Source organism: Trachypithecus francoisi, unplaced genomic scaffold (genome assembly GCF_009764315.1).
Source record: "Trachypithecus francoisi isolate TF-2019V2 unplaced genomic scaffold, Tfra_2.0 Lachesis_group5, whole genome shotgun sequence".
NCBI classification, from domain to species: domain Eukaryota; kingdom Metazoa; phylum Chordata; class Mammalia; order Primates; family Cercopithecidae; genus Trachypithecus; species Trachypithecus francoisi.
Window position 1 is genome coordinate 138098745 of NW_022681470.1, and position 21725 is coordinate 138120469.

At 42.6% G+C, this 21725-nt stretch overlaps 1 protein-coding gene across 1 annotated transcript in view; it reads left to right on the plus strand.

Annotated features, from left to right (window-relative positions):
• Nucleotides 1-4112: 4112 nt before the first annotated feature.
• The window catches only part of ZNF823 (zinc finger protein 823), a 41444-nt gene continuing 23831 nt past the window's right edge, over nucleotides 4113-21725 (plus strand). The window contains exon 1 of the mRNA XM_033196943.1: nucleotides 4113-4193. The gene's annotated coding sequence lies outside the window, so the exon portion shown is untranslated. The remainder of the gene's footprint in view (nucleotides 4194-21725) is intronic.

Below are 21725 nucleotides of genomic sequence, written 5' to 3' on the forward strand. Positions count from 1 at the left end.
ACTGAACCCCTTTCTTAAATCATATGCAAAAATCAACTCAAGATGGATTAAAGACACTTTTCGAAAGAAGACATGTATGTAACCAACAAGCAAATGAAAAAAAAAAATGCCCAATATCACTAATCATTAGAGAAATGCACATCAAAACCACAATGAGATACCATTTCACACCAATCAGAATGACTATTAATAAAAAGTCAAAAAGTAACAGATGCTGGCAAGGTTGTGGAGAAAAGGGAATGCTATACTCTGCTGGTGGGAGTTTAAGTTGGTTCAACCATTGTGGAAAGCAGAGTGGTGATTCCTCAAAGCACTAAAAACTGAATTACCATTTGAACTAGCAATCCAATTACTAGGTATATACCCAAAGGATATGAATTATTTTACCATAAAGACACATGCACACCTATGTTCATTGCAGCAGTATTCACAATAGCAAATATATGAAATCAACCTAAATGCCTATTAACAGTAGACTGAAAAAAGAACATTTGGCACATATACACCAAGAAATGCCATGCAGCCATAAAAAAGAACAAGATCATGTCTTTGCAGAAACATGGATGGAGCTGGAGGCTATTATCCTTTTTTTTTTTATTTTTTATTTTTATTTTTATTTTTTTGAGACGGAGTCTTGCTCTGTCACCCAGGCTGGAGTGCAGTGGCCGGATCTCAGCTCACTGCAAGCTCCGCCTCCCGGGTTTACGCCATTCTCCTGCCTCAGCCTCCGAGTAGCTGGGACTACAGGTGCCCGCCACCTCGCCCGGCTAGCTTTTTTGTATTTTTTTTAGTAGAGACGGGGTTTCACCGTGTTAGCCAGGATGGTCTCGATCTCCTGACCTCGTGATCCGCCCGTCTCGGCCTCCCAAAGTGCTGGGATTACAGGCTTGAGCCACCGTGCCCGGCCTATTATCCTTAACTAACACAGGAACAGAAAACCAAATATCACATGTTCTCACTTATAAGTGGGAGTTACATCATGGGAATATGTGAACACAAAGAGAGAAACAACAGACACTGGGGCCTACTTAAGGGTGGGGGGAGGAAAAGGATCAGAAAAAAATAACTATCAGGTATCATGCTTAGTACCCGGGTGATGGAATAATCTGTACACCGAACTCCCATGACACAAGTTTATCTATAAAAAAAACTGCCTATGTACCCTGGAACCTAAAATAAAGGTTGAAAATAGACATTTGAATATTATAATAAGAGTAACTCTGTAAATCAAATTCTCCCCCTTCCTTTTTATGCTATTTATGTCTGCTGAAGGCTGTAATTGTTTATTTGTTTGGTAACTTTCAAAAGTGTATTTACAGAGACCGTATTGCTTGTCCAGTGTAGTCACTGAAGTCTCTGTTCCTTTAGCTTATATTCACCCAGTGTTCTGACAATGCCAGGAACAAAAGAAAAAGAAAAAATGAAACAAGCAAAAAATTGACCTCTCTCAGTCTCTGTGGATGGATCTGAGCTGGAGAATTCCTTGAATCCTTAGCCCAGCTGCTTAAAGCTCTGCTTTACCCTTTTCTTTCTGTTTAACCAAGCCTCAAGATCTACCAGCCCTGAAAATAATGCCGAGGCGAGTGGATCACCTGAGGTCGGGAGTTCCAGACCAGCCTGACCAACATGGAGAAACCCCGTCTCTACTAAAAGTACAAAATTAGCTGGGCACGGTGGCACATGCCTGTAATCCCAGCTACGCGGGAGGCTGAGGCAGGAGAATCACTTGAACCCGGGAAGCGGAGGTTGCAGTGAGCCAAGATTGGCCATTGCACTCCAGCCTGGGCAACAAGAAAGAAACTCCATTAAAAAAAAAAAAAAAAAGTCTCCCTTGAGCAAAACCACGTGAAAGCAGCGTGTGTGGAGAAGTCAGCATGGGTCATTCATTGTAATTACTACCATAGAGCTCATGCTCAACACAAGCCATATAAGTATCAGGAATATGGAGAGAAGCCACGTACACATAAACAATGTGAGAAAGCCTCCAGTTACTGCCACTTCCTTTGAATACACTAAAGGCCTAACCCTGGAAAGAAACTTAGTGACTAAAAGGAATGTGAGAAAGCACTTAATCATCTCAGAAGCTTTGCATAGTGGAGGTAGGCCTCATAAATGTAAGATATGTGGGAAAGGCTTCAATTTTCACAGACCGTTTCAAATACATGAAAGAACTTACCCTGGAGAGAAACATTATAAATGCAAACAATGTGGGAAAGCCTTCAGTTGTTCCTGTTACAGTCAAATACATGAAAAGACTCATACTGGAAAACAACCCTATGAATGTCAGCAATGTGTAAAAGCATTTTATCATCTCAGAGGCTTTCAAAGATACACGAGAACATACACTGGAAACAGAAATCATAAATGTAAGATATGTGGGAAAAGCTTTCATTATCTCAGTTTAGTTCAAAGACATGAAAGAACGCACACTGAGAAGAAACCCTAACAATGCAAGCAATGTGGGAAAGCATTCTTTCATGTACAAGCTTTCAAAGACACGTGAAAACACACACTGGAGATGGAGCTCAGAAATGCAAGGTATGTGAGCAAGCCCTTGATTCTTCCAGTTTTCTACAAAGCCATAAAAGGACGCACATTGGGGAGAAACCCTGTAAATGTAGATGTGGGAAAGCCTTTAGGGATGTATGTTCTTTCTGAAATCATTAAAAGGCCGGGCGTGGTGGCTGAAGCCTGTAATCCCAGCACTTTGGGAGGCCGAGACGGGCGGATCACGAGATCAGGAGATCAAGACCATCCTGGCTAACACGGTGAAACCCTGTCTCTACTAAAAAAAAAAAATACGAAAAACTAGCCGGGCGAGGTGGCGGGCGCCTGTAGTCCCAGCTACTCGGGAGGCTGAGGCAGGAGAATGGCGTGAACCCGGGAGGCAGAGCTTGCAGTGAGCCAAGATCGCACCACTGCACTCCAGCCTGGATAATACAGCGAGACTCCATCTCAGAAAAAAATAATAATAAAAATAAAAAATAAGATAAAAAAATAAAAATAAAAATGATATATTTGCATGTAACCCATGCACATCCTCCTGTACACTGTAAATCATTTTTAGATTATTTATAATAATTCATGCATTGTAAATACTATGTAAATAGTTATATTGTGGCCGGGCGCGGTGGCTCAAGCCTGTAATCCCAGCACTTTGGGAGGCCGAGACGGGCGGATCACGAGGTCAGGAGATCGAGACCATCCTGGCTAATACGGTGAAACCCCGTCTCTACTAAAAATACAAAAACTAGCCGGGCGAGGTGGCGGGCGCCTGTAGTCCCAGCTACTTGGGAGGCTGAGGCAGGAGAATGGCGGAAACCCAGGAGGCGGAGCTTGCAGTGAGCTGAGATCTGGCCACTGCACTCCAGTCCGGGCGACAGAGCGAGACTCCGCCTCAAAAAAAAAAAAAAAAAAAAAAAAAAAATAGTTATATTGTTTAGGGAATTATAGTGAGAAAAAGTCTATACTTATTCAGTAGAGGAGCAACCATCACAAGTCTCCCTAAATAGTACATATCAGCCAGAAAGTTACAATTTCCTTCAATACACACAGATTCCTTTTGAGAATTAACCTGAAATAGTATGTTAATATTCAGCAAAATCCTAGTTTGTCTCTCTTGATTACCCAGGTATAATGACAGTGATGATGATCACTGTATGGTGCCTAACATTGTGATTTGTTGAGGTCACTAGACATGTGGTATTGTAGTGAGAGATCAGGTTAAATGGAATCTTCTGACAGAACATTAGAACAATCAGGCCGGGCGCGGTGGCTCAAGCCTGTAATCCCAGCACTTTGGGAGGCCGAGACGGGCGGATCACGAGGTCAGGAGTTTGAGACCATCCTGGCTAACACGGTGAAACCCCGTCTCTACTAAAAAATACAAAAAGCTAGCCGGGCGAGGCGGCTGGCGCCTGTAGTCCCAGCTACTCGGGAGGCTGAGGCAGGAGAATGGCGTAAACCCGGGAGGCAGAGCTTGCAGTGAGCTAAGATCCGGCCACTGCACTCCAGCCCAGGCGACAGAGCAAGACTCCGTCTCAAAAAAAAAAAAAAAAAAAAAAAAAAAAAAAAAAAGAACATTAGAACAATCATCAGTGTTACAAGGACAAGGTTCTGACTGCAGTTGTTGACTCTTTGGAGGAGGCTAAATAATACAGTCAGGATCTGTTTGGCTTGAGGGCTGAAGATCTGTAAGTACTGAGGGTTCAGTCTTCATATTTGCAAATGCTTAGTTAGAAACATTGTTATAGGAATCTTATTCCTTTATTTCCTTGCGTCATCAAATGTGTTTGTAGGCATGTTGTGATTACTCCGATGAGGTGGAGACTTTGCTCCACTGAGGGGTCTTACTTGAGGGTAATATCTTTAACACCTCTGCCTGTTGAAAAACTGCTGCAATGTTTTCAGGTCCCAATCAATGGCTCTACACCTCCTAAATCTTCTGTATCATCATAATGTCATTATTGTTGCCATCGTAGAGGATTTCAGCAGATCTTTTGAGTTTCTTGTTAGTAAACATTTGTCTTTGCTTTTGTGTAAATTTTTCAGTGTCATCCTCGATCATGTCAGACAGCCTTTCCCACCAATTTCTTATCCAGAATATTGAGTCAAAGAAGATTATTCTTATATGAAAGTTACCTTCCAGGTTTTGTCTTGCTTGGGAACTGTCACCACTTCCTCCTCTCATATTTCTCTTATTTGAAATAGAAGTGTTTTCCTAAGCCTGTCTCAACACTAGGCCACACAACCTGTTTGTTTCCTAAGGCTCACATTTGGAAAAGAATGTTGCCTCAGGATGAATGTTACCTCAACTCTCACCCATATCTGATTCAGTTGATATTTAATTGAGTTTGAGTTTAGGCTTTACAGCTCATTGTGGACTGACTCAAGACTTTTGATGCTGTTGAAATGAAATAAATGTATTTTACATGTAGGGATATAAATTTGGGAAGGCAGGGTAGAAAGTTACTGAGTTTGTCTCCTGAAATTCAAATACTGAAGCCCTACTTCCTAATGTATGGAATGAAGATATGGGATCTCAGGGAAGTAGTTAGAATTAGATGAGATCATGAGGGTAGTCCTTTATGAATGGGCTTATACGTTTCCCTAAGTAGCTTTCTTTTGCTCTTCACCATGTGAGAATTCAATGAGATGACAGCCTTGCTTGTACCATGAAGCAGACCCTTACCAGGCACTGAATCTGCCACTACTTTGACCTTGGACTTACTTAATAGCATCTTGTACAGTGAGAATTAAAAGTTAGTGGGTTCAGTCGGCCGGGCACAGTGGCTCACGCCTGTAATCCCAGCACTTCGGGAGGCCGGGGAAGGCGGATCATGAGGTCAGAAGATCGAGACCATCCTGGCTAACATGGTGAGACCCTGTCTCTACTACAAATACAAAAATTTAGCTGGGCGTGGTGGCAGGCGCCTATAGTCCCAGCTACTCGGGAGGCTGAGGCAGGAGAATGCCATGAACCTAGGAGGAAGAGGTTGCAGTGAACCGAGATTGTGCCACTGCACTCCAGCCTGGGCAACAGAGCAAGACTCCATCTCAAAAAAAAAAAAAAAAAAAAGTTAGTGGGTTAATACCCTCAATAGTTGGTATTTTGTTTCAGCAGTGCATGCTGGGTAAAATACAATTACATTGAAAAATGTGTTAGGGAATTGAATAGACATTCCTCTAATGAAATATACAAATAGGTGATAATCACGTAAAGAAGTTCAACATCACTCATGGTTAGGGAAATGCAAATCAAAACCGCAATGACATCCATACACCCTCACCTTCATTATTTTGCCACTACCTAAGAAAAACAAAATAACAAATGCTGGCAACTATGTGAATTAACCAAAACTCTTGTGTGCTACTGGTGAGAATGCAAAATGGTAAAACCAGAGGGAGGATGGAGCAAGATGGCCGAATAGAAACCTTCACTAAATGTGCCCCCTACTGGAACATCAAATGTAACAACTGTTTACGCACACACAAAAATCACCTTCCTAAGAACAAAAAAATCAGGTGAGCAACCACAGCACCTGTTTTTAACTTCGTATCACTGAAAGTGGAACTGAAGAAATTAGAAAAGCAGTCTTGAATCGCTGTCATCACCCCTCCCCCATCCCCTGGCAGTGGCCATGTGCCTTGGAGAATCTGTGTGCTTGGTGAAGGAGATGCAGTAATTAGGAGACCCTGCATTTGACTCAGTGCTGTCCTGTCACAATGGAAAGCAAAACCAGGCTAAATAGCTGATGCCCACCCACAGAGGGAGCATTCAGACCAACCCTAGCCAGAGGGGAATTACTCATCCCAGCAGTTGGAACTTGAGTTTTTGCAAGCCTCGTCACTGTGGCCTAAAGGGCTCTGAGGTTCTGAATAAACTTAAAAGGCAGGTTAGGCAATAACGACTGCAATTCCTAGGCAAGTCCTAGTGCTGTGCTGGGCTCAGAGCCAGTGGACATGAGTGGGGAGGGGCTCATGACCTAGTGAGACATCAGCTGGGTGGCTAAGGGAGTGCTTGCACCACCTGTCCCCCAACCTCAGGCAGCACAGCTCACAGCAACAAAAGTGAGTCCTCCCTTCAATTTGAGGAGAGGAGAGGGAAGACTAAAGAGGACTTTGTCTTGCATCTTGGGTACCACCTCAGGCACAGTACAATAGGGAACTGGGCAGAGTCAGCAGAGCCCCTTTCCAGGCCCTGTCTCCTGGGCAACATATCTAGACACACCCTTGGTCAGATGTGAACCCACTGCCTTGAAGGGAAGGACCTTGACCTGGCAAGATTCATCACCTGCTGTCTAAAGAACGCTTGAGCCCTGAACCACCAGTAGTAACACCCGGGTAGTATGCTGTGGGCCTGGACGAGACTCTGAGGTGTGCTGGCTTCAGGTGAGACCCAGCACATTCCCAGCTCTGGGAAATACAGTAAGATAATCTTTCTGTTGAGAAAAACAGAAAAGTAGAAGGTACTTAGACCTGCACCTTAGGTACCAGCTCAGCCATAGTGGGGTAGAACACCAAGCGGGCTCCTGGGGTCTCCAATACCAGGCCTGGGCTCTTGCATGGCATGTCTTGACTTACCCTGAGCCAGAGGGGAGTCCACTGCTCTGAAGGGTGAGTTCCAGGCTGGCAGCATTCGCCATAGGCTGACTGAAGAACCCTTAGGTCTTAAGTGAATATCAGTAGCAGCCTGGCAAGATTACCCATGGGTTGTGATGTTGGTGACCATGGTGGGAGAGGCTTCTCTGCCTGTGGAAAGGGGAGAGAAGAGTGGGAAGACTTTGTCTCATGGTTTGAGTGCCAGCTTAGCCACAGTAGAATAGGGCATCAGGTAGGTTTCTAAGATTTTTGACTCCAGTCCCTGGCTCCTGTATGCCATCTCTGGACCGAGTCAGGGACTGGGGGAACTTGGTGCCCTGAAGGAAAGGACACAAACCTGCCTGGCTTCCCTGTCTGCTGACTGCAGATCCCTAGGGCCTTGAGCAAACATAGGCTTTAGCCAGGTAGAGGTTACAGTGGGCTTTGGGTGAGACTCAGTGCTGTGCTGGCTTCAGATGTGACCCAACGCAGTCCCAGTGCTGGCGAACATGAGGCACTTGTGTCACCCCACCCCCAGCTGCAATCATCTCAGCACAAAGAGACTCCATTTATTTGGGAGAAAGTAAGGGAAGAGAACAAAAGACCCTGCCTGGTAATCCAGGGAATTCATCTGGATCTTATCTAAGACCAGCAAGGTGGTACCACTGTGAGTCTGCAAAAACCAGGTATAACTAGGCTTGGAGTACCCCACAAAGCAGAAATAGTTTAGACAAAAACAGCCAAGTCCCTTTGAATACCTAGAAAGCCTTCCCAAAAGGACGGGTCCAAACAAGCCCAGACTGCAAAGACTACAATAAATATCTAGTGCTTCAACGCCCAGACAGCAATGAACATCCACAAGCATCAAGACCATCCGGGAGCCAGGCACGGTGGCTCATGCCTGTAATCCCAGCACTTTGGGAGGCCGAGGTGGGCAGATCATGAGGTCAGGAGTTCAAGACCAGCCTGGCCAACATGGTGAACTCAGTCTCTTTTTTTTTTTTTTTTTTTTTTTTTTTTTTTTTTTTTTTTGAGACGGAGTCTCGCTCTGCCGCCCAGGCTGGAGTGCTGTGGCCAGATCTCAGCTCACTGCAAGCTCCGCCTCCCGGGTTCACGCCATTCTCCTGCCTCAGCCTCCCGAGTAGCTGGGACTACAGGCGCCCGCCACCTCGCCCGGCTAATTTTTTGTATTTTTTTTTAGTAGAGACGGGGTTTCACCGTGTTAGCCAGGATGGTCTCGATCTCCTGACCTCGTGATCCACCCGTCTCGGCCTCCCAAAGTGCTGGGATTACAGGCTTGAGCCACCGCGCCCGGCCGAAACTCAGTCTCTACTAAAAATACAAAAATTAGACGGTCGTGGTGGCATGCACCTGTAATCCCAGCTACTCAGGAGGCTGAGGCAGGAGAATTGCTTGAACCTGGGAGGCGGAGGTTGCAATGAGCCGAGATCACCCCACTGCACTCCAATCTGGCAACAGAGCAAGACTCCATCTCAAAACAAAACAAAACAAAAAACCATCCAGGAAAACATGACCATGACCTTACCAAGTGAACTAAATAAGACATCAGGGGCCAATCCTAGAGACACAGAAATATGTGACCTTTCAGAGAGAGAATTCAAAGTAGCTGTTTTAAGGAACACAGTGAAATCAAAATAACACAAAGAGGGAATTCAGAACCCTATGAGGTGAATTTAACAAAAATATTGAAATAATTAAAAAGAATCAAGCAGGCCAGGCACAGTGGCTCACTGTAATGCCAGAACTTTGGGAAGCCAAGGCAGACGGATCACCTGAGGTGAGGAGTTCAAGACCAGCCTGGCCAACATGGTGAAACCCCGTCTCTACTGAAAATACAAAAATTACCCAGGTGTGGTGGCGTGTGCCTGTAATCCCAGCTACTTGGGAGGCTGAGGCAGGAGAATTGCTTGAACCTGGGAGGCAGAGGTTGCAGTGAGCCAGGATCATGCCACTGCACTCCAGCCTGAGCAACAGAGTGAGACTCTGTTTTGAAAAAAAAAAAAAAGAATCAAGCAGGAATCTTGAGCTGAAGATTAAAATAATTAAAAAGAATCAAGCAGAAATCTTGAGCTGAAAAATGCAATTGACATATTGAAGAATGTATCATAGCCTCTTAACAGCAGAATTAATCAAGCAGAAGAAAGAATTAGTGAGTTTGAAGATAGGCTATTTGAAAATATTGTCAGAGGAGACAAACGAAAGAATAAAAAAGAATGAAGCACACCTATGAGATCTAGGAAATGGCCTCAAAAAGGCAAATCTAGGAGTTATTAGCCTTAAAGAGGAGGTTGAGAAAGAGATAGGGGTAGAAAGTGTATTCGAAGAGATAATAACAGAGAACTTCCCAAACCTAGAGAAAGGTATCAATATCCAAGTACAAGAAGGTTGTAGAACACCAAGCAGATTTAGCCCAAGGAAGAATACCTCAAGGCATCTAATAATCAAACTCCCAAAGGTCAAGTATAAAGAAAGGATCCTAAAAGCATCAAGAGAAAAGAAACAAATGAAACACGATGGAATTCCAATGTCTGGCAGAGGACTTTTTAAGGGAAAACTTACAGGGCAGGAGACAGTGGCATGGCCATATTTTAAATGTGCTGAAGGAAAACACTTCTACCCTAAAGTAGTATATCTGGTAAAAATATCCTTCAAACATGAAGGAGAAATAAAGGCTTTCCAAGACAAACAAAAGCTAAGGGAGGCCGGGCGCGGTGGCTCAAGCCTGTAATCCCAGCACTTTGGGAGACCAAGACGGGCGGATCATGAGGTCAGGAGTTCGAGACCATCCTGGCTAACACGGTGAAACCCCGTCTCTACTAAAAAATACAAAAAGCTAGCCGGGTGAGGTGGCTGGCGCCTGTAGTCCCAGCTACTCGGGAGGCTGAGGCAGGAGAATGGCATAAACCCGGGAGGCGGAGCTTGCAGTGAGCTGAGATCCGGCCACTGCACTCCAGTCCGAGTGACAGAGCGAGACTCCGTCTCAAAAAAAAAAAAAAAAAAAAGCTAAGGGATTTCATGAACACCAGACTGTCCCACCAGAAATACTAAAGGGAGTTTTTCAGTTAGAAAGAAAAGGATGTTAATGAGCAATAAGAAATCCTCTGAAGGTAAAAAAAAAAGTCCCTGGTAGTAGTAAGTACATAGAAAAACACAAAATGTTAGTATTATAATACTGTAATTGTGGTGTGTGACCGAATCTTAAGCAGAAAAACTAAAAGATGAATCATTCAAAAAATAATAACTATAATTTTTTAAGACATGGACAGTACAGTAGATATAAATAGAAACAACAAAAAGTTTTAGGGACAAAGTGTAGAGTTTTCAAGTTTCTCTTGTTTGTTTACACAATCACGGTTAAGTTGTCATCAGTTTAAAATAATGGGTTCTAAGATAGGGTTTGCAAGCCTAATGGTAACCTTAAATTTTGAAAAATGTAAAACAGATATATAAAAAACAAAAAGCAAGAAATTAAATTCTACCATTAGAAAAAAATTACCTTCACAAAAAGGAAGACAGGAAGAAAGGAAAGAAGAAAGAGAAGACTAGAAAACAAATGAAAAAATAGGAGTAAGTCCTTACTTATAAAAAATAACATTGAATGTTAATGGACTAAATTCTCCAATAAAAAGACATAGACTGACTAAATGGATAAAAAAGCAAAATTCAATGATCTGTTGCCTACAAGAAACATGCTTCACCTATAAAGACACATATAGACTGAAAATCAAGTGATGGAAAAAGATAGATATGACATGCCAATGGAAGCAAAAAAAGAACAGGAGTAGATATACTTATATCAGATAAAATAGATTTAAAGACAAAAACTGTAACAAGAGACAAAGAAGATTATGATATAATGATAAAGGGATCAATTTATCAAGAGGATATAACAATTTTAAATACATATGCACCCAACACTGGAGCACCCAGATATATAAGGCAAATATTATTAGAGTTAAAGAGAGAGATAGACACCAATACAACAATAGTGGAGACTTCAACTTCTCACTTTCAATATTGGACTGATCTTCTAAACAGAAAATGCACAAAGAAACATCAGAATTAGTCTGCACTGTAGACCAAATGGACCTAATAGATGTTTACAGAACATTTCATCAAATGGCTGCAGAATACACATTATTTCCCTCAGCATATGGAGTATTCTAAAAAAAATAGACCATATGTTAGGTCAAAAAACAAGTCTTAAAACATTCAAAAAATTTAAATAGTATCAAACATCTTCTCTGGCCACAATGGAATAAAACTAAAAATCAATAATGAGGCATTTTGGAGACTATACAAATAAATGGAAATTAAGAATATGTTCCTGAATGATCAGTGAGTCAAAAAAGACTTTAAGAAGAAAATTTGAAAACTTTCTAGAAAAAAGTCCTAATGGAAATACAACATACCAAAACCTATAAGATATGGCAAAAGCAGTACTGACAGAGAAGTTTATAGCTATAAGTTTATAAGCTATAAGTCAAAAAAGAGAAACTTCAAATAAATAAAATGCATCTTAACGAACTAGAAAAGCAAGAGCAAACCAAATCCAAAATCAGTAGAGCAAAATAAATAATAAATACCAAAGCAGAAATAAATGAAATTGAAATGAAAACAGCACAAAAGATCAATAAAACAAAATGTTAGTTTTTTGAGAAGTTAAACAAAATTGACAAATTTTTAGCCAGACTAAGAAAAAAGAGAGAAGATCCAAATAAATAAAATAAGATACGAAAAAGGAGACATTACAACTGATACCACAGATACTCAAAGGATCATTAGTGGCTACTATAGCAACTACATGCCAATAAATTGGAAAATCTAGAAGAAATGGACAAATTCCTAGACACATACAACCTACCAAGATTGAACCATGAAGAAACCCAAAACCTTAACAAACCAATAACAAGTAATGAGATCGAAGCTGTAATAAAAATTCTCCCAGGAAAACAAAGCCAGTGGTTCCGCTGGTGAATTCTACCAAACATTTAAAGAAGAACTAATATCAATCATACTCAAACTATTTCCAAAAAAAAAAAAAAAATAGAGATGAAGGAAATTCTTCCAAGTCCATCCCATAAGGCCAGTATTACTCTGAGACAAAAACTAGAAAAAACATCAGAAAAAGAAACTATAGGTCAATATCTCTGATGAGATTGCTGCAAAAATCCTCAATAAAATACTAGCAAACTGAATTCTACAATACATGAAAAAGATTATTCATCATGACCAAGTGAGATTTATCCTTGGGGTGCAAGTTTGGTTTGACATACTGAAATCAATCAATGGGATACATCATACCAACAGAATGCAGGACAAAAAAAACAAATAATCATTTCAACTGACACTGAAAAAGCATTTGATAAAATTACATATCCCTTAATGATAAAAGCCCTCAAAACATTCGGTATAGAAGGAACATAGCTCAACATAATAAAAGCCGTATATGACAGACCCACAGCTAGTATCATACTGAATGGGGGAAAAACTGAGTCTTCTCTAAGATCTAGAACATGACAAAGATGCCCACTTTCATTGCTGTTATTCAACAAACTACTGAAAGTCTTAGCTGGAGCAGACAACAAGAAAGACAGAAAGAAAGAAATCAAGGGCATCCAAATTGGAAAGAAGAAATCCAGTTATCTTTGTTTGCAGATGATATGTTCTTATATTTCAAAAAACCCAAAGACTACAAAAAACTGTCAGAACTGTGAACACATTTAGTAAAGTTGTGGGATAAAAAAATCAACATACAGAAGTCAGTAGCATTTCTGTATGCCAACATATATAGTAGAGACGGGGTTTCACCATATTGGTCAGGCTGGTCTTGAACTCCTGATCTCAGGTGATCCACCCACCTAGGCCTCCCAAAGTGCTAGGATTACAGGTGTGAGCCACCGTGCCCAGCCTGACATTTTCGAAAGAAGACATACAAATGGTAAATAGGCATATGAAAAGGTGCTCAACAACATTGATCTTTAGAGAAATCCAAATCAAAACTACAGTGTGATATCATCTCACTCCAGTTAAAATGGCTTATGTTCAAAAGACAAGCCAGGTGTGGTGGTCTACGCCTGTAATCCCAGCATTTTGGGATCATGAAATCAGATCGAGAAATCATCCTGGCTAACACGGTGAAACCCGTCTCTACTTAAAATACAAAAAATTAGCCAGGCGTGGTGGTGGGTGCCTGTAGTCCCAGCTACTCAGGAGGCCGAGGCAGGAGAATGCTGTGAACCCCGGAGGCGGAGCTCACAGTGAGCCAAGATCGTGCCACTGCACTCCAGCCTGGGCGACAGGGTGAGACTCTATCTCAAAAAAAATAAATTAAAAAAAAGCAATAATAAGACAAGCAATAAGAAATGATAGAGAGGATGTAGAAAAGGGAAACATCATGGACTGTTGGTGGGAATGTAAATTAGTACAACCACTATGGAGAACATTTTTGAGGTTCCTCAAAAAATGAAAAATAGAGCTACTATATGATCCAGCAATCCCACTGCTGGGTATATACCCAAAAGAAAGGAAATCAGTATATTCAAGAGACATCTGCACTCTCATGTTTGTTGCAGCACTGTTCATAATAGCTAATATTTGGAACCTAAGTGTCCATAAACAGATGAATAGATAAAGAAAATACGGGCTGGGCGCGGTGGCTCAAGCCTGTAATCCCAGCACTTTGGGAGGCCGAGACGGGCGGATCACAAGGTCAGGAGATCGAGACCATCCTGGCGAACACAGTGAAACCCCGTCTCTACTAAATATACAAAAAAACTAGCCGGGCGAGGTGGCGGGCGCCTGTAGTCCCAGCTACTTGGGAGGCTGAGGCAGGAGAATGGCGGGAACCCGGGAGACGGAGCTTGCAGTGAGCTGAGATCCGGCCACTGCACTCCAGCCTGGGCGACAGAGCAAGACTCCGCCTCAAAAAAAAAAAAAAAAAAAAAAAAAAAAAAAAAAAAGAAAATACGATATACATACACAATGGAGTATTTTTCTTTTTTTTTTTTTTTTTTTTTTTGAGACGGAGTCTCGCTCTGTCACCCAAGCTGGAGTGCACTGGCCAGATCTCAGCTCACTGCAAGCTCCGCCTCCCGGGTTCACGCCATTCTCCTGCCTCAGCCTCCCGAGTAGCTGGGACTACAGGCGCCCGCCACCTCGCCCGGCTAGTTTTTTGTATTTTTTAGTAGAGACGGGGTTTCACCGTGTTAGCCAGGATGGTCTCGATCTCCTGACCTTGTGATCCGCCCGCCTCGGCCTCCCAAAGTGCTGGGATCACAGGCTTGAGCCACCGCGCCCGGCCAATGGAGTATTTTTCAACCATAAAAAAGAATGAGACTGCTCTTCCTATGGAGTGGCCATTGTTTTATTCCTTTACTTTCTTAATAAATTTATTTTCCCTTAAAAACAGAATGAGATCCTGTCATTTGCAACAGATGGATGTGACTGGAGATCATTATGTTACATGAAATAAGCCAGACACAAAAATACAAACATTGCATATTCTCACTTATTTGTGGATCTAAAATTCAAAACAATTGAACTCGTGGAGATAGAAAGTAGAAGGATGGTTACTAGAGGCTGGGAAGAGTAGTGGGGTGGTGATGGAGAGGTGGGGATGGTTAATGGGCACAAAAATAGAAAGATTAAGTAATACCTACTATTTGATAACATAACAGGATGAGTATAGTTAACAATAATCTGGTTATACACTTTAAAATAATTAATAGCATAAAATTGGATTGTTTGTAACCCAAAGGATAAATACTTGAGTTGATGGATACACCATTCCCCATAATGTGGTTATTGGACTTTGCATGCCTGTTTCAGAATCTCTCATGTGACTCATAAATATATACACCACTATGGCCGGGCACGGTGGCTCACGCCTGTAATCCCAGCACTTTGGGAGGCTGAGACAGGCGGATCACGAGGTCAGGAGATCGAGACCAGCCTGGCCAACACGGTGAAACCCGTCTCTACTAAAAATTCAAAATACTAGCCGGGCATGGTGGTGGATGCCTGTAGTCCCAGGTACTCAGGAGGCTGAGGCAGGAGAATGGTGTGAACCCCGGAGGCGGAGATTGCAGTGAGCCGAGATCGTGCCACTGCACTCCAGCCTGGGTGACAGAGCGAGACTCCGTTTAAAAAAAAAAAAAAGAATCAGAATTAAACAGGCAAAGATAGGTTTTACAGGACTTCTGATGTAGTGAAGGAGAGTCAAGGATAAATTTTATTTTCCAGAGCCCCTGAATGCTGCCTCTGACTCTGAGGAGGAAGACTCAAGGAAGATTACTGGAGGGGAAGTCAAGGGTTATGTTTATGTCTGACCATAATAAGTTCGAGCCAAACGAGGGAGGTGTTGTGCAGGCCTAGGAGTCTGGAACCTGAGAGAAAGTTCTGAACGCCACTTTGAAAGTCCTTAGCGGCCGGGCGCGGTGGTTCACGCCTGTAATCCCAGCACTTTGGGAGGCCGAGGTGGGCAGATCACGAGGTTAGGAGATCGAGACCATCCTGGCTAATACAGTGAAATCCCATCTCTACTAAAAATACCAAAAAATTAGCCGGGCGAGGTGGCGGGCACCTGTAGTGCCAGCTACTCAGGAGGCTGAGGCAGGAGAATGGCGTGAACCCAGGAGGCAGAGCTTGCAGTGAGCCGAGATCATGCCACTGCACTCCAGCCTGGGCCACAAAGCGAGACTCCATCTCAAAAAAAAAAAAAAAACAAAGTCCTTAGCATATGGAGACCATTTAAAGCCCTGGTTCCAGAAGAGGTCACCTGGTTTCAGGGTGAAGGACAAAATATAGCTGAAGTAAAGGGTTCAGAAGGAGACCAGAGGCTGTCCACCTCTGAGTGTAGCAAGAGGAAGAGCCTGCAAAAGACTGGGCAGGCCAGTGAGGTGGGAGGGAGAATAGGTGGGTGTCCTCTCCTGGAAGCTTGCAGAAGGCATTTCAAGCTGGGGATAGTGATCAACTGTGTCACAGGTCACTGAGCGTTTGAATAAGATAAGGAATGCAGGTTAACTGTAGAGTTTGGCAAGCGCTTGGTCACTGCGGGCCTTGGAGAGCTGTTTCATGAAAGTATTCATGAGAATACCTTATATTGAAATGTACTCCAAATAAATGGTAAGATGTTGCCTAGGGGGCAGTGTTACCCTTGAAACTGCCAGGTGTAATCACTGCAACTGCCCTTCTGTGAGACCCCTTCTTTTTTTTTTTTTTTGAGAGGGAGTTTTGCTCTTGTTGCCCAGGCTGAAGTGCAGTGGCGTCATCTTGGCTCACAGCAACCTCCACCTCCCGGGTTCAAGCAATTCTCCTGCCTCAGTCTCCCGAGTGGCTGGAATTACAGGCACATGCCACCATGCCTAGCTAATTTTTTTGTATTTTTAGTAGAGACGGAGTTTCTCTATGTTGGCCAGGCTGGTCTCGAACTCCCGGCCTCAGGTGATCCACCCACCTCGGCCTCCCAAAGTGCTGGAATCACAGGCGTGAACCACTGCGCCCAGCCAGACCACTTCTTGGTGTTGATTCAAACTAGAATTCACATAAGATGGGATCATTTGCATACATGTTACTACACACCTTGCTATTTTCATTTAACATTTCATATACATACACACGTACCTCTTTTAAATAGATTCATAATTCATAGTGTAACTCTACAATATTATATTGAATCTTTATCCTAAACCACTGGATCACATGTGTGAGTATAGTATGGTATGATTATTCTATTCCATCAATGTATTCACCTGTCTTTGTGCCAAAGCCACGTTATCTTGATTCAGCTTTATTAAGTCCTCCAGTTTTTTTGTTGTGCGTTTGTTTTGCTTAGAATTGTTTGGCTGTTTGTTTGCCGATTGCAGCTCCTTTCCATACTGATTGTGTAACGCCATAATAAATTGCTATTTGTCTTTCATTTTCTTACCCCCAACTTTAGTTTTTTTTTTTTTTTTTTTTTTTGCAGATTCAATGATCTTTTATTTTAAAAATAGACAATAGTAAAAACTCCTTTGTATCTACTCAAGTAGTTAGCATTTCTGGTGCTTTTCATTCTTCACAGATTTCCATCTGGTAACATTTTTCTTCTGCCCCGGGAATTCAATTGACAATCAGCAAGTATGCTGATTACAAACACTGTTACCATGACTGAATAAAGTATTTATTTTCCCTTTATTTGGAAAGGTATTTGCTGAACATAGAATTCTTGGTTGGCATATTTGGTTTTTTAGTTTCTTAAACATTTTTCTCCATTGTCTTCTAGTTTGCATTGTTTCTTTTTTTTTTTTTTTTTTTGAGACAGAGTCTCGCTCTGTCTCCCAGGCTGGAGTGCAGTGGCCGGATCTCAGCTCACTGCAAGCTCCGCCTCCCGGGTTGAAGCCATTCTCCTGCCTCAGCCTCCCGAGTAGCTGGGACTACAGGTGCCTGTCACCTCGCCCGGCTAGTTTTTTGTATTTTTAGTAGAGACGGGGTTTACACCGTGTTAGCCAGGATGCTCTCGATCTACTGACCTCGTGATCCGCCCGTCTCGGCCTCCCAAAGTGCTGGGATTACAGGCTTGAGCCACCGTGCCCGACTGCATTGTTTCTGATAATAAGTATGTAATCAATTTGTGCATCTCTGTGGTTAAGGTGTCTGTTTTTCTCCAGTGGTTTTAAAAATTTTTCATTATCCCTGACTCTCAGCAGTTTGATGATGATGTGCCTTGGTGTAGATTTTTTCATACATTTTGTGCTTGTGGTTTGTTGAGCTTTTTGTATTTCAAGGTTCATAGTTTTCGTCTAATTTGGAAAATGTATGGCTGATTTATTTTTGTTTATTTTTTATTTATTTATTTATTTTTGAGACAGGGTCTCATTCTGTCACCCAGGCTGGAGTACAGTGGCACAATCTCAGCTCACTGGCAGCCTCCATATCTCAGGTTTAAGAGATTCTCGTGCCTCAGCCTCCGGAGTAGCTGGGATTACAGGCATACGCCACCACACCTGGCTAATTTTTGTATTTTTTAGTAGAGATGGGGTTTCGCCATGTTGGCCAAGCTGGTATTGAACTCCTGGCCTAAAGTGATCTGTTATCCTTGGCCTCCCAAAGTGCTGGGATTAGAGGCATGCGCCACTGCACCTGGCCGTGGCTGATTTTTTTTTTTTAACAGAAGTTTTTATTCTATGTTTCCTCCTGCTTTTTCAGGAGTCTTTGTAGTTGTCCCATCACACAACTTATTGATATTCTAATTTTTTTTTTTTTTGAGACAGAGTTTCGCTCTCGTTGCCCAGGCTGGAGTGCAATGGTGCAATCTTAGCTCACTGCAACCTCCACCTCCTGGGTTCAAGCGATTCTTCTGCCTCAGCCTCCCAAATAGCTGGGATTACAGGCATGTGCCACCACACCCAGCTAATTTTGTATTTTTAGTAGAGATGGGGTTTAACCATGTCAGTCAGGCTGGTCTCGATCTCCTGACCTCAGGTGATACACCTGCCTTGGCCTCCCAAAGTGCTGGAATTACAGGCGTAAGCTACCACACCCAGCCTCTGATTGTTTTTTCAAAGTTACTTGTTGATCAGGTGTGGTGGCTCACGCCTGTAATTCCAGCACTTTGGGAGGCCAAGGCAGGTGGATCATGAGGTCAAGAGTTTAAGACCAGCCTGGCCAAGATGGTGAAACCCTGTCTCTACCAAAAATACAAAAATTAGCCAGGTGTGGTGGTGGGCACCTGTAATCCCAGCTACTCAGGAGGCTGAGGCAGAGAATTGCTTGAACTCAGAAGGCAGAGGTTGCAGTGAGCCAAGATCACGCCACTGCGTTCCAGCCTGTGTGACAGAGTGAGAGTTCATCTCAAAAAAAAAAAAAAAAATTTACTTGTAGCTGTGTAGTCACCACCACACAGTTCATTGATGTTCTGTTCATAGTTTTTGGTCACTTATTTTTTTGGTGGGTGTTTCATTTTAAATATTTTCTACCGCTATTCTCTCTCTCTCTCTCTTCCTTTTTTTTTTTTTTGTGTCATGGTCTTGCTTTCTCACCCAGGTTGGTATACCCAGTGGTGTGATAATGGCTCACTGAAGCATCAAGTTCCTGGGCTCAGGTGATCCTCCCACTTCAGCCTTCAAATTGCTGGGACAACAGGCATGCAACAGCACACTGTACTACGTTTTAAAATTTATTTAGAGACAAGGTCTCACTATGTGGCCCAGGCAGGTCTTGAACTCCTGGCCTGAAGGGATCCTCCCACAGCATCCTCCCAAGTAGCTGGAACTACAGGAATGAGCCACCATGTGTGGCTTCAGCCAGTGTATTATTATTATTTTATTATTATTCTCTTTAGAGGTGGGGTCTGGCTATGTTGCCACAGTTGGATTTTAATTCCTAGGTTCAAGTGATCTTGCCACCTCAGACTCCAGAGTAGCTACAGGTAGACACCAATATGCACAGTCCTATCCAGTGTATGTTTTCATCCCAGATATAGTTATGTTCCTCTCTAATAACTGGAATTGTGTCGTCTTTCGTTTATAAATTGTGTTGAAGTAACACATAGTAACATACAATTTGCCATTGAATTTTTTTTTTTAGAGGGAGTCTCACTCCGTCACCAGGCTGGAGTACAGTGGCGCCATCTCGACTTACTGCAACTTCCGCCTCCCAGGTTCAAGCAATTCTCCTGCCTCAGCCTCCCAAGTAGCTGGGATTACAGGCGCCCACCACCATGCCCAGCTAATTTTGTATTTTTAGTAGAGATGGGGTTTCACCATGTTGGCCAGGATGGTCTCAATCTCCTGACCTCGTGATCTGCCCACCTCGGCCTCCCGAAGTGCTGGGATTGCAGGCATGAGCTACCGCGTATGCAATTCAGTAGCATTAAATACATTTATGATGTAGTGTGACCACCGCAGCTATCTCCAGAACTTTTCATCATGCCACACAGAAACTCATTACCCAGTAAATAAAAGAACTCATTCTGCCTTATTGTCAAGCCCTGATAATCTCTCTTCTACTTTCTTGCTCCTTGAATTTGACTATTCTAGGTACTTCATAAGTAAAAGTCTACAATATTTCTCCTTATGTGTCTGACTTATTTCACTTAGCAAAATGTTTTCAAGGTTCTTCCATGTCGCAGAATGTACCAGTGGTTCAGTTTTTTATGCCTGAATATTCTATTTTGTGGGTAAACCACACTTTGCTTCTTCACTCAGAGGCTGATGAACATGTGGGTTATATCCACAATACTGTTTTGGGAATTGTGAATAAGGCTGCCATGAAATGGGGGTACGTGTGTCTGTGTGTGTTTCTCATTTCTATTTCTTTGGATGTATACTTAGGAGTTGAATGGCTGGCTTACAGAGAAATTCTAAGTTCACCTTTTTCAGGAATACTTATACTGTTTTACACAGTGACTACAGTATTTAACATTCTCCCCAGCAATGTACAAGGGTTGTGATTTCTTCCATCCTCTCCCACATTGGCTGTATAACAGCCATGCTAATGGGTGTGAATTGTAATTTCATTGTGGTTTTGATTTACATTTCCTTAATGACCAATGATGGTGAGCATCATTTCGTGTACATAATTGTCTTTTATATATCTTCTTTGAACAACTTTGTTAATTAATTTATTAATTAATTTATTTTTTTGAGACAGAGTTTCACTCTTATTGCCCAGGCTGGAGTTCAGTGGCATGATGTCGGCTTACCGCAACCTCCGCTTCCCGGGTTCAAGCGATTCTCCTGCCTCAGCTTCCTGAGTAGCTGGGATTACAGGCATGTGCCACCACGCCTGGCTAATTTTTGTATTTTTAGCAGAGACAGGGTTTCTCCATGTTGGTCAGGCTGGTCTCAAACTCCCGACCTCAGGTGATCTGCCCGCCTCAGCCTCCCAAAGTGCTGGGATTACAGGTGTGAGCCACTGCGCCCAGCTGAACAGCTTTATTTCAAGTCCTTTGTTTATCTTGAATCAGGTCATTTTGTTTGCTTGTTTTTGTCTATATTTGGTGATACCATTTATTTCTGGAGCCTGGGAATTGGCTCCAATGATCCTTCTTGGTGGTTACCTGTAGAAATGGTCTTCCAATTGTCCTTGAAATGCTGATACATGTCAAGTTTGACATGGCTTACATGAATTCATGGCTCTTATATATAAAACATGGTTCTCATTTTGAATGATGATGGCTCTTACTTTGATGGCAGGCAGGGGTACATCATAATGTTCTGCCCCGCAAGATGTCAGTTCATATTTTGTTCTTCTGGCCATTGATGTCCAGTGTTCTGACAGATACTACCCTAAAGCCCCTCTTGCCCTGTATGTTTAGATTTTTACATTTGCCCTGATGATTAAGGATGGTGTAAAATTTTAGTAAGTCCTCCATAGTTTTTGGAAGAATGTGTTTTATATCAGCTATAAAATTACTTCCATGGTCTGATTCAGCCTACGAAGGAATGCCAAACTGAGAAATAATTTCAGTTATCAATTACTTCACCATTCACACATGAGCATGTGTAGCTGTACAGCACTGAGCCCATCCATTAAACATGCAGACAATCTCCAAACAATGGGAATGGCCTCAAGCTGGAGAGAAACTAATCCATTTGGAATACTGTGAGGGGTAGCATGGGCATTGGAGTATTCTCTGAGAT